The sequence below is a fragment of the Mus caroli genome, unplaced genomic scaffold, assembly GCF_978045245.1.
Source record: "Mus caroli unplaced genomic scaffold, Mus_caroli_1 scaffold_5, whole genome shotgun sequence".
Lineage (NCBI taxonomy): Eukaryota > Metazoa > Chordata > Mammalia > Rodentia > Muridae > Mus > Mus caroli.
This window is the reverse complement of record NW_028227260.1, coordinates 77,027,229-77,039,019: the sequence shown is the minus strand read 5'-3', so window position 1 is coordinate 77,039,019 and position 11,791 is coordinate 77,027,229. Positions and strand designations below refer to the sequence as shown.

General features: G+C 39.9%; 1 pseudogene; it reads left to right on the top strand.

The window, feature by feature from the left end:
• The first annotated feature begins 10,728 nt into the window (after window positions 1-10,728).
• Window positions 10,729-11,575, top strand: LOC147004645 (tubulin beta-6 chain pseudogene; annotated as a pseudogene).
• The last annotated feature ends 216 nt before the right edge of the window (window positions 11,576-11,791 follow it).

Sequence of the window (11,791 nt, the reverse complement as noted above, 5' to 3'; positions counted from 1 at the left end):
ACAGCATTTTCAACAAATGGTGCTGGCACAACTGGTTGTTAACATGTAGAAGAATGCGAATCGATCCATTCCTATCTCCTTGTACTAAGGTCAAGTCTAAGTGGATCAAGGAACTTCACATAAAACCAGAGACACTGAAACTTATAGAGGAGAAAGTGGGGAAAAGCCTTGAAGAGGAAAAATTCCTGAATAGAACAGTAATGGCTTGTGCTGTAAGATCGAGAATTGACAAGTGGGACCTCATGAAACTGCAAAGCTTCTGCAAGGCTAAAGACACCATCAATAAGACAAAAAAACCACCAACAGATTGGGAAAGGATCTTCACCTATCCTAAATCAGATAAGGGACTAATATCCAATATATATAAAGAACTCAAGAAGGTGGACTCCAGAAAGTCAAATAACCCCATTAAAAAATGGGGCTCAGAACTGAACAAAGAATTCTCACCTGAGGAATACCGAATGGCAGAGAAGCACCTGAAAAAATGTTCAACATCCTTAATCATCAGGGAAATGCAACTCAAAACAACCCTGAGATTCCACCTCACACCAGTCAGAATGGCTAAGATCAAAAAATTCAGGTGACAGCAGATGCTGGCGAGGATGTGGAGAAAGAGGAACACTCCTCCATTGTTGGTGGGATTGCAAGCTTGTACAACCACTCTGGAAATCAGTTTGGCTGTTCCTCAGAAAATTGGACATAGTACTACCGGAGGATCCAGCAATACCTCTCCTGGGCATATATCCAGAAGATGTCCCAACCGGTAAAAAGGACACATGCTCCACTATGTTCATAGCAGCCCTATTTATAATAGCCAGAAGCTGGAAAGAACCCAGATGTCCCTCAACAGAGGAATGGATACAGAAATTATGGTACATTTACACAATGGAGTACTACTCAGCTATTAAAAAGAATGAATTTATGAAATTCCTAGCCAAATGGATGGACCTGGAGGGCATCATCTTGAGTGAAGTAACACAATCACAAAAGAACTCACACAATATGTATTCACTGATAAGTGGATATTAGCCCAAAACTTAGGATACCCAAGATATGAGATACAATTTGCTAAACGCATGAAACTCAAGAAGAATGAAGACCAAAGTGTGGACACTGTGCCCCTTCTTAGAATTGGGAACAAAACACCCAGAGAAGGAGTTACAGAGACAAAGTTCGTAGCTGTGATGAAAGGATGGACCATTTAGAGACTGCCGTATCCAGGGATCCATCCCATAATCAGCTTCTAAACGCTGACACCATTGCATACACTAGCAAGACTTTGCTGAAAGGACCCAAATATAGCTGTCTCTTGTGAGACGATGCCGGGGCCTAGCAAACACAGGAGTGGATGTTCACAGTCAGCTATTGGATGTATCACAGGGCTCCCAATGGAGAAGCTAGAGAAAGTACCCAAGGAGCTAAAGGGATCTGCAACCCTATTGTTGGAACAACTTGATGTACTAACCAGAACCCCGGAGCTCTTGTCTCTAGCTGCATATGTATCGAAAGATGGTCTAGTCGGCCATCAATGGAAAGAGAGGCCCATTGGACTTGCAAACTTTATATGCCCCAATATAGGGGAATGCCAGGTCCAAAAGAATGGGAATGGGTGGGTAGGGAAGTGGGGGGTGCTATGGGGGACTTTTGGGATAACATTGGAAATGTAATTGAGGAAAATATGTAATAAAAATATTAAAAATTAAAAAAAAGGAAAAAAAAGGAAAACACATATAAACTTTATATGTATATTTATATAACAACTGAAATGTATTAACTGAAATGTAATTAAATATATTAAACGTTATTTTGGATAAATAATTAACTGTGATTCTGGAGTGGTTCATTTCTAAGTATTATGGCATTTTTGAAATTCTAATATACTTACATCACATCCCCTTTCTTTTTCCTCCCTCCAAACCCTCCTACATACTACTCTTTGCTCTCTGTCAATTTGAGGTCTCTTTTTCATGAATTGTTACTCACATATTTGTATAACCTGCTAAGTCTGTATAATGTTACATGTTCATATTTTTAAGAGCCAGCCATTTAACATTGGATAACCAATAGCTGTACTCTCCCCTGGGGAAAACTATTTCTCTCACTCTCAGCATTCTCTATTTGCCTATAATTCTTTGTGTAAAATTGAGTTGTCATGGGCTTGCGTAGTTTCACATCGGTATGTCATTGTCCTTTTCAGCTCCTGTTTAATCAGTCTTGTTGGTGACACTGAGGATGTAACTTCTGACTTTACTAGGAGACACAATTTCACAGAAAACTGGTTCTTACATGCTTTCTCTCCCATTTTCCACAATGTTCATTGATCCTTAGATATGGGAGTTGTTTTGGTTTTATGACAACTTAACACAAGCTAGAGTTATTTTAGGAAGAGGGAAAGTCAATTGAGAAAATGCCCCCACCAAATTGGCCTGGGAGCCAGCCTGCAGAACATTTTCTTGATTTATAAATGATGTGGGAACATACTGCTCACTGTGGAATGTGCTACCTCTGGGCTGGTGGTCATGGGTATTATACAAAAGCAGCTTAGCAAGCCACTAAGAACAAGTCTACAATCAGAATTCCTCCTTGACATGTGCATCAGTTCTTGCCTCCACATTCTGAGTCCTGGCCCTTACTTTGCTCAGTGAGCTCAGTGTTGATCTGTGACATGAAACTATAAAATGACATAAACCCTTTCTCCTAAAGTCATTTTTTTTTGTCATGATGCTTTATCATGGCAATAGAAGCCCCAACTAAGAAGGATTCCAAAAAACTATTTTACAATTCTTACTGTTCTTCTCTCTCCTCCCTCCTCCCTCTACTTACCTCCTTCAGCTCCCTCCACTGAGATCCTCAGCTTCTCCCATTTCTCCCTTTAGATCACTATAGCCTGTTATTGTCTTCCCAATGCCTACCTACAATGGTCTCCTTTTATTTTCATGCTTTCATAAGACTCAAAAGACTGAGGAAATAGCTCAGTTGGTAAAGTTTTTATGTTAGAAGCATAAAGGACTGTGTTCAAACCCCAGAAACAACATAAAAGTCCAGCATACTTTTAATACCCATACTTATGACTTCTTTTTGTTTTTGTTATATTTTTAGATTATATCTCTTCACTTCCTAATATGGACAGAAGTTTATGATCTTCACTAATTTATTTAAGTGCTGGAATTTGTTTCTATTGGTTTTCTCTAATAGGCTTCAGTTTCATTTGTTCATTTTAAGTCAAGTTTAAATTTTTGTTTTATTGTAATTATCTATGATAGGTAGTTTGCATGATTATAGTATATATCATTCATTGTTTAACCGCCAATTTAATTCCTATAAGTATCCCTCCAAATACTGCTTTCTATGGCACTCAGATATTTTGATGAACTTGCTTTCACTTCATTTATCTTTAAAAATGCTTGAAATAGTCTTTGATTTTTGTTTTCCTTAGAAGTATGTACTGTAATCTCTAAATATTTTAGAGAAATATTATAATTATTCTCTAGTCAATTTCTACATTAATGTTTTCATCACCTTATAGAATACACTGTAAAGTTTCTGTTCTTTTAAATTGGTTGTTATGAGTTATTATCTGGGGAAAGATATGGTCCTTGTGTGTGTTTATTCTATGTAAACTTTGAGATGTAGACTATTGTGATGAATATTGTATAAAGACTAGGTGGATTTCAGTAAATGATGATTCTTTTCAATTAAATCCTTATTAATTATTTGCTTTTGGGCTTATAAATGACTCATAGGGGAATGTTGAAATATTTAGCTATACAAGTGGAATTGTCTTTATATCTATTTTTTTCTCATTAAAACATTTTTTATTTTGTGTATCTGGATGTTTTGCCTAAAAACACATTTTTTAAATTGGTTATTTTTTTGTTTGTTTACATTTTAAATGGTATCCCCTTTCCAGTTTACCCCTCACAACCCTCCTATTCCCCCCCCCTTACCTTGCTTCTATAAAGATGCTCCCCACCCACCCACCTACCCCCCCCCCACTCCTTCTTCATCAACCAAGCTTTCCTCTATACTGGATCATCAAACCTTCACAGGACCAAAGGCCTCCCCTCCAATTGATGCGAGATAAGGCCCCTTCAGCTCCTTCAGTCCATCCCCTAACACCTCCATTGTGGACCCTGTGCTCAGTCCGATGGTTGGCTGGGAGTATCAGCAACTGTATTGTTCAGAATATGGCAGAGCCTCTCAGGAGACAGTTGTATCAGGCTCCTATCAGCAAGCACTTCTTGGCATCAGCAATAGTTTCTGAGTTTGGTGTCTGCATGTGGAATGCATGCCCAGGTGGGTCAGTCTCTGGATAACCTTTCCTTCTGTCTCTGCTCCACTCCTTCGCCCTGTATTTCCTTTAGATAGGTGCAATTCTGGGTTAAAATTTTGGAGATGGGTGAGTGGCCCTATCCCTCAACTAGGTGGCCTTGCCTAACCTCTGGATATGGTCTGTCTGGACAGGTTCTCCCTCCCCTTTGCTGGGCATTTCATCTAATGTCATACCCATGGGGTCCTGGGAGGCTCTTGCTTTCCTGGTGTCTGGGACTTTCTGGTTGCTACCCCTATTTTCCCATGCCCCATTGCTACACACCTCCTTTCAATTTCCTGACCCTCTGTACATCTCCTCCCATACTGGTTCTGCCACCTCTTTGTGTCCCTGGTGCCTGCAGAGGCTAAAAGAAGATATCACATTCCCTGGAACTAGAGTTAATGATGTCTGGGTGCTGGGAATTAAACTTGGGTGCTGAGGAAGAGCAAGCAGTGCTCTTAACTGCTAAGCCATCTCACCAGCCCCTTTATAATTACTTTTTAACACAGTGTATATACAACTATGATTCCTATATATTTGGGAGAATGAATTCCTGTACTATTATATTGCACTATCCTATCTCTGATAATTTTCATTTACCTAAATTCTGATTTTTTCAGAAACAAATATGACTATTTTGGCTTCATTTGTATTTCTGTTCTAAAGTTAGAACTTACTCTCATGGTCACTTTTAATGTATTTTTATCATTGTATTTATTGTGTGTTTCTTATAGATAGGATGGTTGTTGTCTTCTAATCTACTATGAAACCTTCCAACTTTTAGCTGGCTTGTTTAGGTCACTGACTTCTAGAATCAATTTTGTGATAGTTATACTAATACATAGCAAGTGCTCTTTTGCTTTGGATGTTTTTTTTTTTCAATCTGGGGGGACGTCTATTTTGCTTTGATATTCTACAGTAATTGAGATTTTTTTATTTTCCTATTTCCTCTTTTAACATAGAAATTTTACATTTTCAAAAATTTGTTGCTGATTTCTTTAGCTGACACGAATGATGTCAATATTTATGTCTTTTGTCTGTTCCACGTTTTGTCTGGTTTTGAGTGTGGCCCCAAACTTAATACTGAGGTGACAAACTGCTTTGGAATCATTAGTGGCAATCTGCAAAACCAACTTTTCCTTTGGAAGCACTTTGGCAACTTTCACAAATTCAATTTCACTGCCAAAAGACATTGCCAAATTAAACAAAGAATAGTAAGGGCTTTATTATTTATTAGAGTCAACTTTTAAAATCCTTTGATTGAGAACTCTATAGAAACTCCCCTCCATATTCTTCAGAAACCCCACCTTCACATGGAATAATACAAAATTCCTCAAATATATGATTATCTTCACCCACTTTGACTATGATCCAGGTAAACTGGATGTTACTCAGGGTGTACATTCAGCGTCAGAAGCACTTGAAGACTGATGAAAAACACTTTTTGACTTAGTGTTTGTTGCCTATCAAAGCTTTAGCCAAGATGCTATAAAAGAACAAACATATGAATCAGTCTTTACTTTTAGAGCTACATAGATGAGGATTCCAGAGATTTGTTCAAGAAGAGTTTTTAACCACATGGTAGGACATCCTTCCTTATTTAATGTCTCAGGTATAGAATTTGGGGTATATATACAAATAGAATAGATCATGAAACAGAAAGAGTCTAGAATCATTTTAATACATTTTTAACTCTGTATATGATGATGTTTCCTGACTCAGTAATTCTATAAGAAGGTATAAATAAAAGCATATCTATATCTATATCTATCTATCTATCTATCTATCTATCTATCTATCTATCTATCTATCAATCTATCTATCTTTTTAATGTTCTTTTTTATTGGGTATTTATTTCATTTATATTTCCAATGCTATCCCAAAGGCCCCCACATGCTCCCCCACCCACTCCCCCAACCACCCACTCCCACTTCTTGGCCCGGTCCTTCCCCTGTACTGAGACATAATAAAGTTTGCACAACCAATGGGTCTCCCTTTCCAATGATGGCTGACTAGGCCATCTTGTGATTCATATGCAGCTAGAGACAAGAGCTCCGGGGAGTGGGGGTACTGGTTAGTTCATATTGTTGTTCCACCTATAGGGATGCAGTTCCTTTTAGCTCCTTGGGTATTTTCTCTAGGTCCTCCATTGGGGGCCCTGTGATCTATCCAATAGCTGACTGTGAGCATCCACTTCTGTGTTTGCTAGGCCCTGGCATAGTCTCACAAGAGACAGCTCTATCTTGGTCCTTTCAGCAAAATCTTGCTAGTGTATGCAATGGTGTCAGCATTTGGAAGCTGATTATGGGATGGATCCCTGGATATGGCAGTCTCTAGATGGTCCATCCTTTTGTCACAGCTCCAAATTTTGTCTCTGTAACTCCTTCCATGGGTGTTTTGTTCCCAATTCTAAGAAGGGGCAAAGTTTCCACGCTTTGGTCTTTGTTCTTCTTGAGTTTCATGTGTTTAGCAAATTATATCTTATATCTTGGGTATTCTAAGTTTCTGGGCTAATATCCACTTATCAATGAGTACATATTGTGTGAGTTCCTTTGTGATTGGGTTACCTCACTCAGGATGATGCCCTCTGGGTCCATCCATTTGCCTAGGAATTTCATAAATTCATCCTTTTTAATAGCTGAGTAGTACACCATTGTGTAAATGTACTACATTTTCTGTATCCATTCCTCTTTTGAGGGGCATCTTGGTTCTTTCCAGCTCCTGGCTATTATAAATAAGGCTGCTATGAACATAGTGGAGCATGTGTCCTTCTTACCTGTCTATCTATCTTTTTTTTTAAAAAGTCATCATCTTGACTCTGTTACTGGCAGCATAATTGATTTGAGACACTTGTTTACAAGGATTTGCATAGATAAACCTCTCTGGAGGCACCCTAGATAGGTGCACCAACTGTATTTCAGTCTTGCTTGCAGTCAAATCCTGTCCCACTGGCAGCTAGGGTGCTCACTATGGCTGTGCTATCATTGCACTTGACTGTATAAAAGGGAGTAACACGGGGAAGAGCTTTTAGCCACCTCAGATGCTTCTTTAGAATGTCTCCGAGGTCCGAAACATAGAAAGCATCCTAATCGTCAGAGGAAGAGACTTCACTGATTTTTGGTTCAGAATGTCCTTAGCAGTAAAGTCTTCATCAAGGCAGGCAAACTGTTCCTCTGCTCATAGTTCTTGATGTGCCCACAGAAAACCTAGAGTTGGAATTAAATTATTACCAGCTCCTCACAAGGCCAACTTATCCAAGACCTCTGAATCCTTGGAGAGGTGGAAACACTCACCGCACAGTGGCTTGGCTGGTAGACCCATGGAGACAGAGATGCAGCCACCCAATCCCTAGGAGCACCAGTCTGTCTGCTGGCCTGCCACAGCCCCATCAGCTGCCTTTTTAAGCCCACCCCAGACTCTAACAGGAGGTGCTGCAGAGCTGCTGGATGAGGGCAGCCAGCAGCAGCTTCAGGAACTGGCATCAAGCAAACTTTTATCTGTTATATCTTTTGAGAAAACAGAATACAATGTTATGCTGTATGTTTATATATTCTACCACATCATATTTACCTATAAAACTGTGTTTCAGAATTACATAATTTACTTTTCTTTATGAAGGAATTATTTTAATATTTTTTGCAAACCATGTCCATCAGATTTTGCTTACCACACAGGAACTTTCCATTCTTCATGTTAAAGGAAAATATGATGGCTATAGAATTCTTTTTTGGTGGGTTATTTAAAAGTATTGTATGTATTCAAGTTTATTCTCTCTCATGTATCTGCTTAAACTCCAGTTAATATTTGTATGTTGTCCATTTTATTTTTAGGACTCTTAATATAATAGACATAGGTATTTTAATTACCTAAACTGATAATTCCTAAATTCATTCCATATTAGAAGCTGATTCTAAATATTCATAATATTTTGTAATTTTTTATTTTGTTGAAAGCACAGTGTGATGTCATTGTTTATAAAAAGCTAAATTTGGTATGTATTATGAAATTTTATATTTTTCTGGTTAGGATTAATGTTGTATTTAGTATAACCATAGGTGTGTTAAAAGCTAAAACTTCTTCTATCCTGCATTTTTGCCTCCCTTCTTCTTTCAATTATGTAATTTCATCTTTCATATTCCTGTGCTATGACACAGGAGCCTTCTAGAAGTGATGGTATAGTGCAAAATGAGAAAAACCATTCTACAACACTATGAATATGCCTCAGTGTCTTGGTTAGTCTGTCTTGACTACTTCATGAGGACTGCTTAAAAATTTTACACCCAACTGGGCGGTGGTGGTGCCCACCTTTTATCCCAGTACTTGGGAGGCAGAGGCAGGCAGATTTCTGTGTTTGTGGCCAGCCTGGTCTACAGAGTGAGTTCCTAGGACTGCCAAGGCTATACAGAGAAACCCTGTCTCGAAAAAAAAAACAAAGAAATAACAAACAAACAAAAAATTTATACCCCAGTTGAGGAAAGAAAGTGAGGAGCTTATGCTACTTGGCATTTTCCTGCCATGTCTTAGAAAACTAGAATGGTGGGGCATTGTCCATTCACCTTCCCAATTTGTTTTAACCATAGTGAAATCATATGTCACTTAGATTATGTTAAAGGGCCTTGTGTCTTCTCAGGAATACACACACACACACACACAAATTATGTACATATATATATATATCACCCACATCCTACTGGCCCTTTGCATACATATTATGCTTATGTAGGGTTTTTATGGGATCCCTGCTTGTGCAAAAGAGTAGGTCAGTTGTGCTTTCTCTGTTTGCTTTTCCTTCTCTTTATTTTGTTCAACTACCAGTGTGTTTGCTTTGTTATATTATCCCTTAGAAGCCTGTTTGTTTTCTAATGAGAGACAGAAAGGGGCTGTATCTGAATGGGATGGAGGTGAAGAGGAACTGATATACATAGAGGGAGGTGAAAGTGTAATCAGGATATATCGTGTAAGAAAAATATATTTTAAAGAAAGCAGAAAACTTCTGTAAGACTATGAATGATATGTATGATGTAAGTTTGATTTTAATTCACTTCTGATATTTCAATTGGCCTAAAAGAGAAAGCTGCCATATTTTGTACCAACTGTGGAAAGAGAAATGTTATATAGTATAGTATGGAGTTTGGTCTCTAGGCTACAGGAAGAAGAGGAAGAAGGAGAAGAAGAAGGAGGAGGAGGAGAAGGAGGAGGAGAATGAGGAGGGAGGAGGAGGAGGGAGGAGGACGACGACGATGAGGAGGAAGACGATGAGGATGAAGAGAAGGAGAGAAGGAAGAGGAGGAGGAGGAGGACGAGGACAAGGATGAGGAGGAGAAGGAAGAGAAGGAGAGAAGGAGGATGAGAATAAGGAGGAGGAGGAGGACGAGGATGAGGAGGAGGAAGACAACGAAGGATGAAGGGAAGGAGAGAAGGAAGAGGAGGAGGAGGACGAGGACGAGGATGAGGATGAGGAGGAGAAGGAAGAGAAGGAGAGAAGAAGGAGGAGAAGAAGAAGGAGAAGGAGGAGAAGGAAGAGAAGGAGAGAAGGAGGAGGAGGAGAAGAAAATGAAGAAGAAGAAGAAGAAGAAGAAGAAGAAGAAGAAGAAGAAGAAGAAGAAGAAGAAGAAGAAGAAGAAGAAGAAGAAAGAAAGAAAGAAAGAAAGAAAAGAAGAAGGAGAAGAAGGAAGAAGAAGAAGAAGAGGAAGAGGAAGAAGAAGAGGAAGAGGAAGAAGAAAGAAGAAGAGGAGGAGGAGAGAAGAAGGAGGAGGAGGGGGAGAAAGAGGAGATGGGGGAGGAGGAGGAGGAGAATGAAGAGAAGGAGAGAAGAAGGAGGAGGAGGATGGGGAGGAGGAGGACATGGGGAGGAGGAGGAGGAACAGGAGGAAGAGGAGGAGGAAGAGGTAGAGAAATGAAAAGAAAAAATAGTCTCTGGTTGAAAACACAAAATAAATTCTGAAAACAAATAACATGGTCTTACATAGATTTTTATTTTATTTTCTTTTATTTTTTTTAGCAAATAAAGAGATTAGATGCTGCCATTTTAATAATCCTGAGAATGTAAGGTCTGAATAAACTGAATGTCACCAACATTTCCAAGACCGGGGCCCCTGGGTACATAATTAGCCTGTCTGTAGATGTACTTGTTCATCTGTATTCTAGGCACCTTGATGGGTACCTCATGATTCTTGTTCCTTTGCTCCAATCTCTTTCACTGAAAAAAAAAATCATTGTCGAAAGCAAGTCACTGATACCCCTTTGGAAACTTGATGGACATACAAGTGCCAGGAACAACTGGGCCAAGGGCCACTACACTGAGGGTGTGGAGCTGGTGGACTCAGTCCTAGATGTGGTAGTTCACAGTGTGATAATTGGGACTGTATGTAGGCTTGAAGCTCACACACTCAATGGGCAGTGGCACGGGCTTAGGCATGGGCACAGTGTTCTTCAGCAAGATCCAGGAGGAGTACTTGGACCACATCATGAACACCTTCATTGTCATGCAGTCACCCAAGGTCTCAGACACTGTGGTGGAGCCCTATAATGCTGTGCTGTCTGTGTACACCCGCTGGTGTAGAATACCAATGAGACCTGCTTCATGGACAATGAGGCCCTTCAAGAATATGCTTCCACACTAAAGTTGATCAAACCCACTTACAGGGATCTCAAAAACTTGGTGTCTGCCACCTTGAGCAGTATAACCAAGTCACTGTGTTTCCATGACCAACTCAATGCTTACCTGAGAAAGTTGTCTGTGATCATGGTGCATTTCCTGTGCCTGTATTCTTCATGTCCAGCTTTGTCCCCCTCACAACCTGGGGCAGTCAGCAGTACCAAGCCCTGATAGTGCCTGAGATCACACAGCAGATGTTTGATGCCAAGAACATCATGGCTGCCTGTGATCCATGCCATGGCCACTACCTGACTGACCATCACCACTGTCTTCAGGGGCCCATGTCCATGAAGGAGGTAGTTGTGTAAATGATGGCCATCAAGAACATGAATAGCAGCTACCTTGTGGTAGCTGTGTATGACATCCCACCAAGGAGCCTGAAGATGGCCTCCAACTTCATTGGCAATAGCACTGCCATCCAGGGGCTATTTAAGATCATCTCAGAGCAGTTCTCAGACACATTCCACCACAAGAACTTCCTACACTGGTTCACTGGTGAGGACATGGATGAAATGGAGTTAACCAATTCAGTACCAGGATTCCTCGAGGTCAATATCAGTAAAGAGGCTTTTGAAGGTGAGGGTGAAGAAGAGATCAACCAATAGGGGGCCTTAACATGCTACCATGCACACCTACACCTACTCTATTCTTTGCTTTTCTGATGGTGTGGCAATGGTACCATTGTCTAAGCATGTCAAAGGCCCTCTCAAACCAAATACAGCAAACTGTTCCCCATGATTTCTGGAACAGAGAAATGTCCTTTACCAGAGAATTGGCAGTCCCAGTAAGCCAGGGACATTGTATATAGTAACACTGAAAGC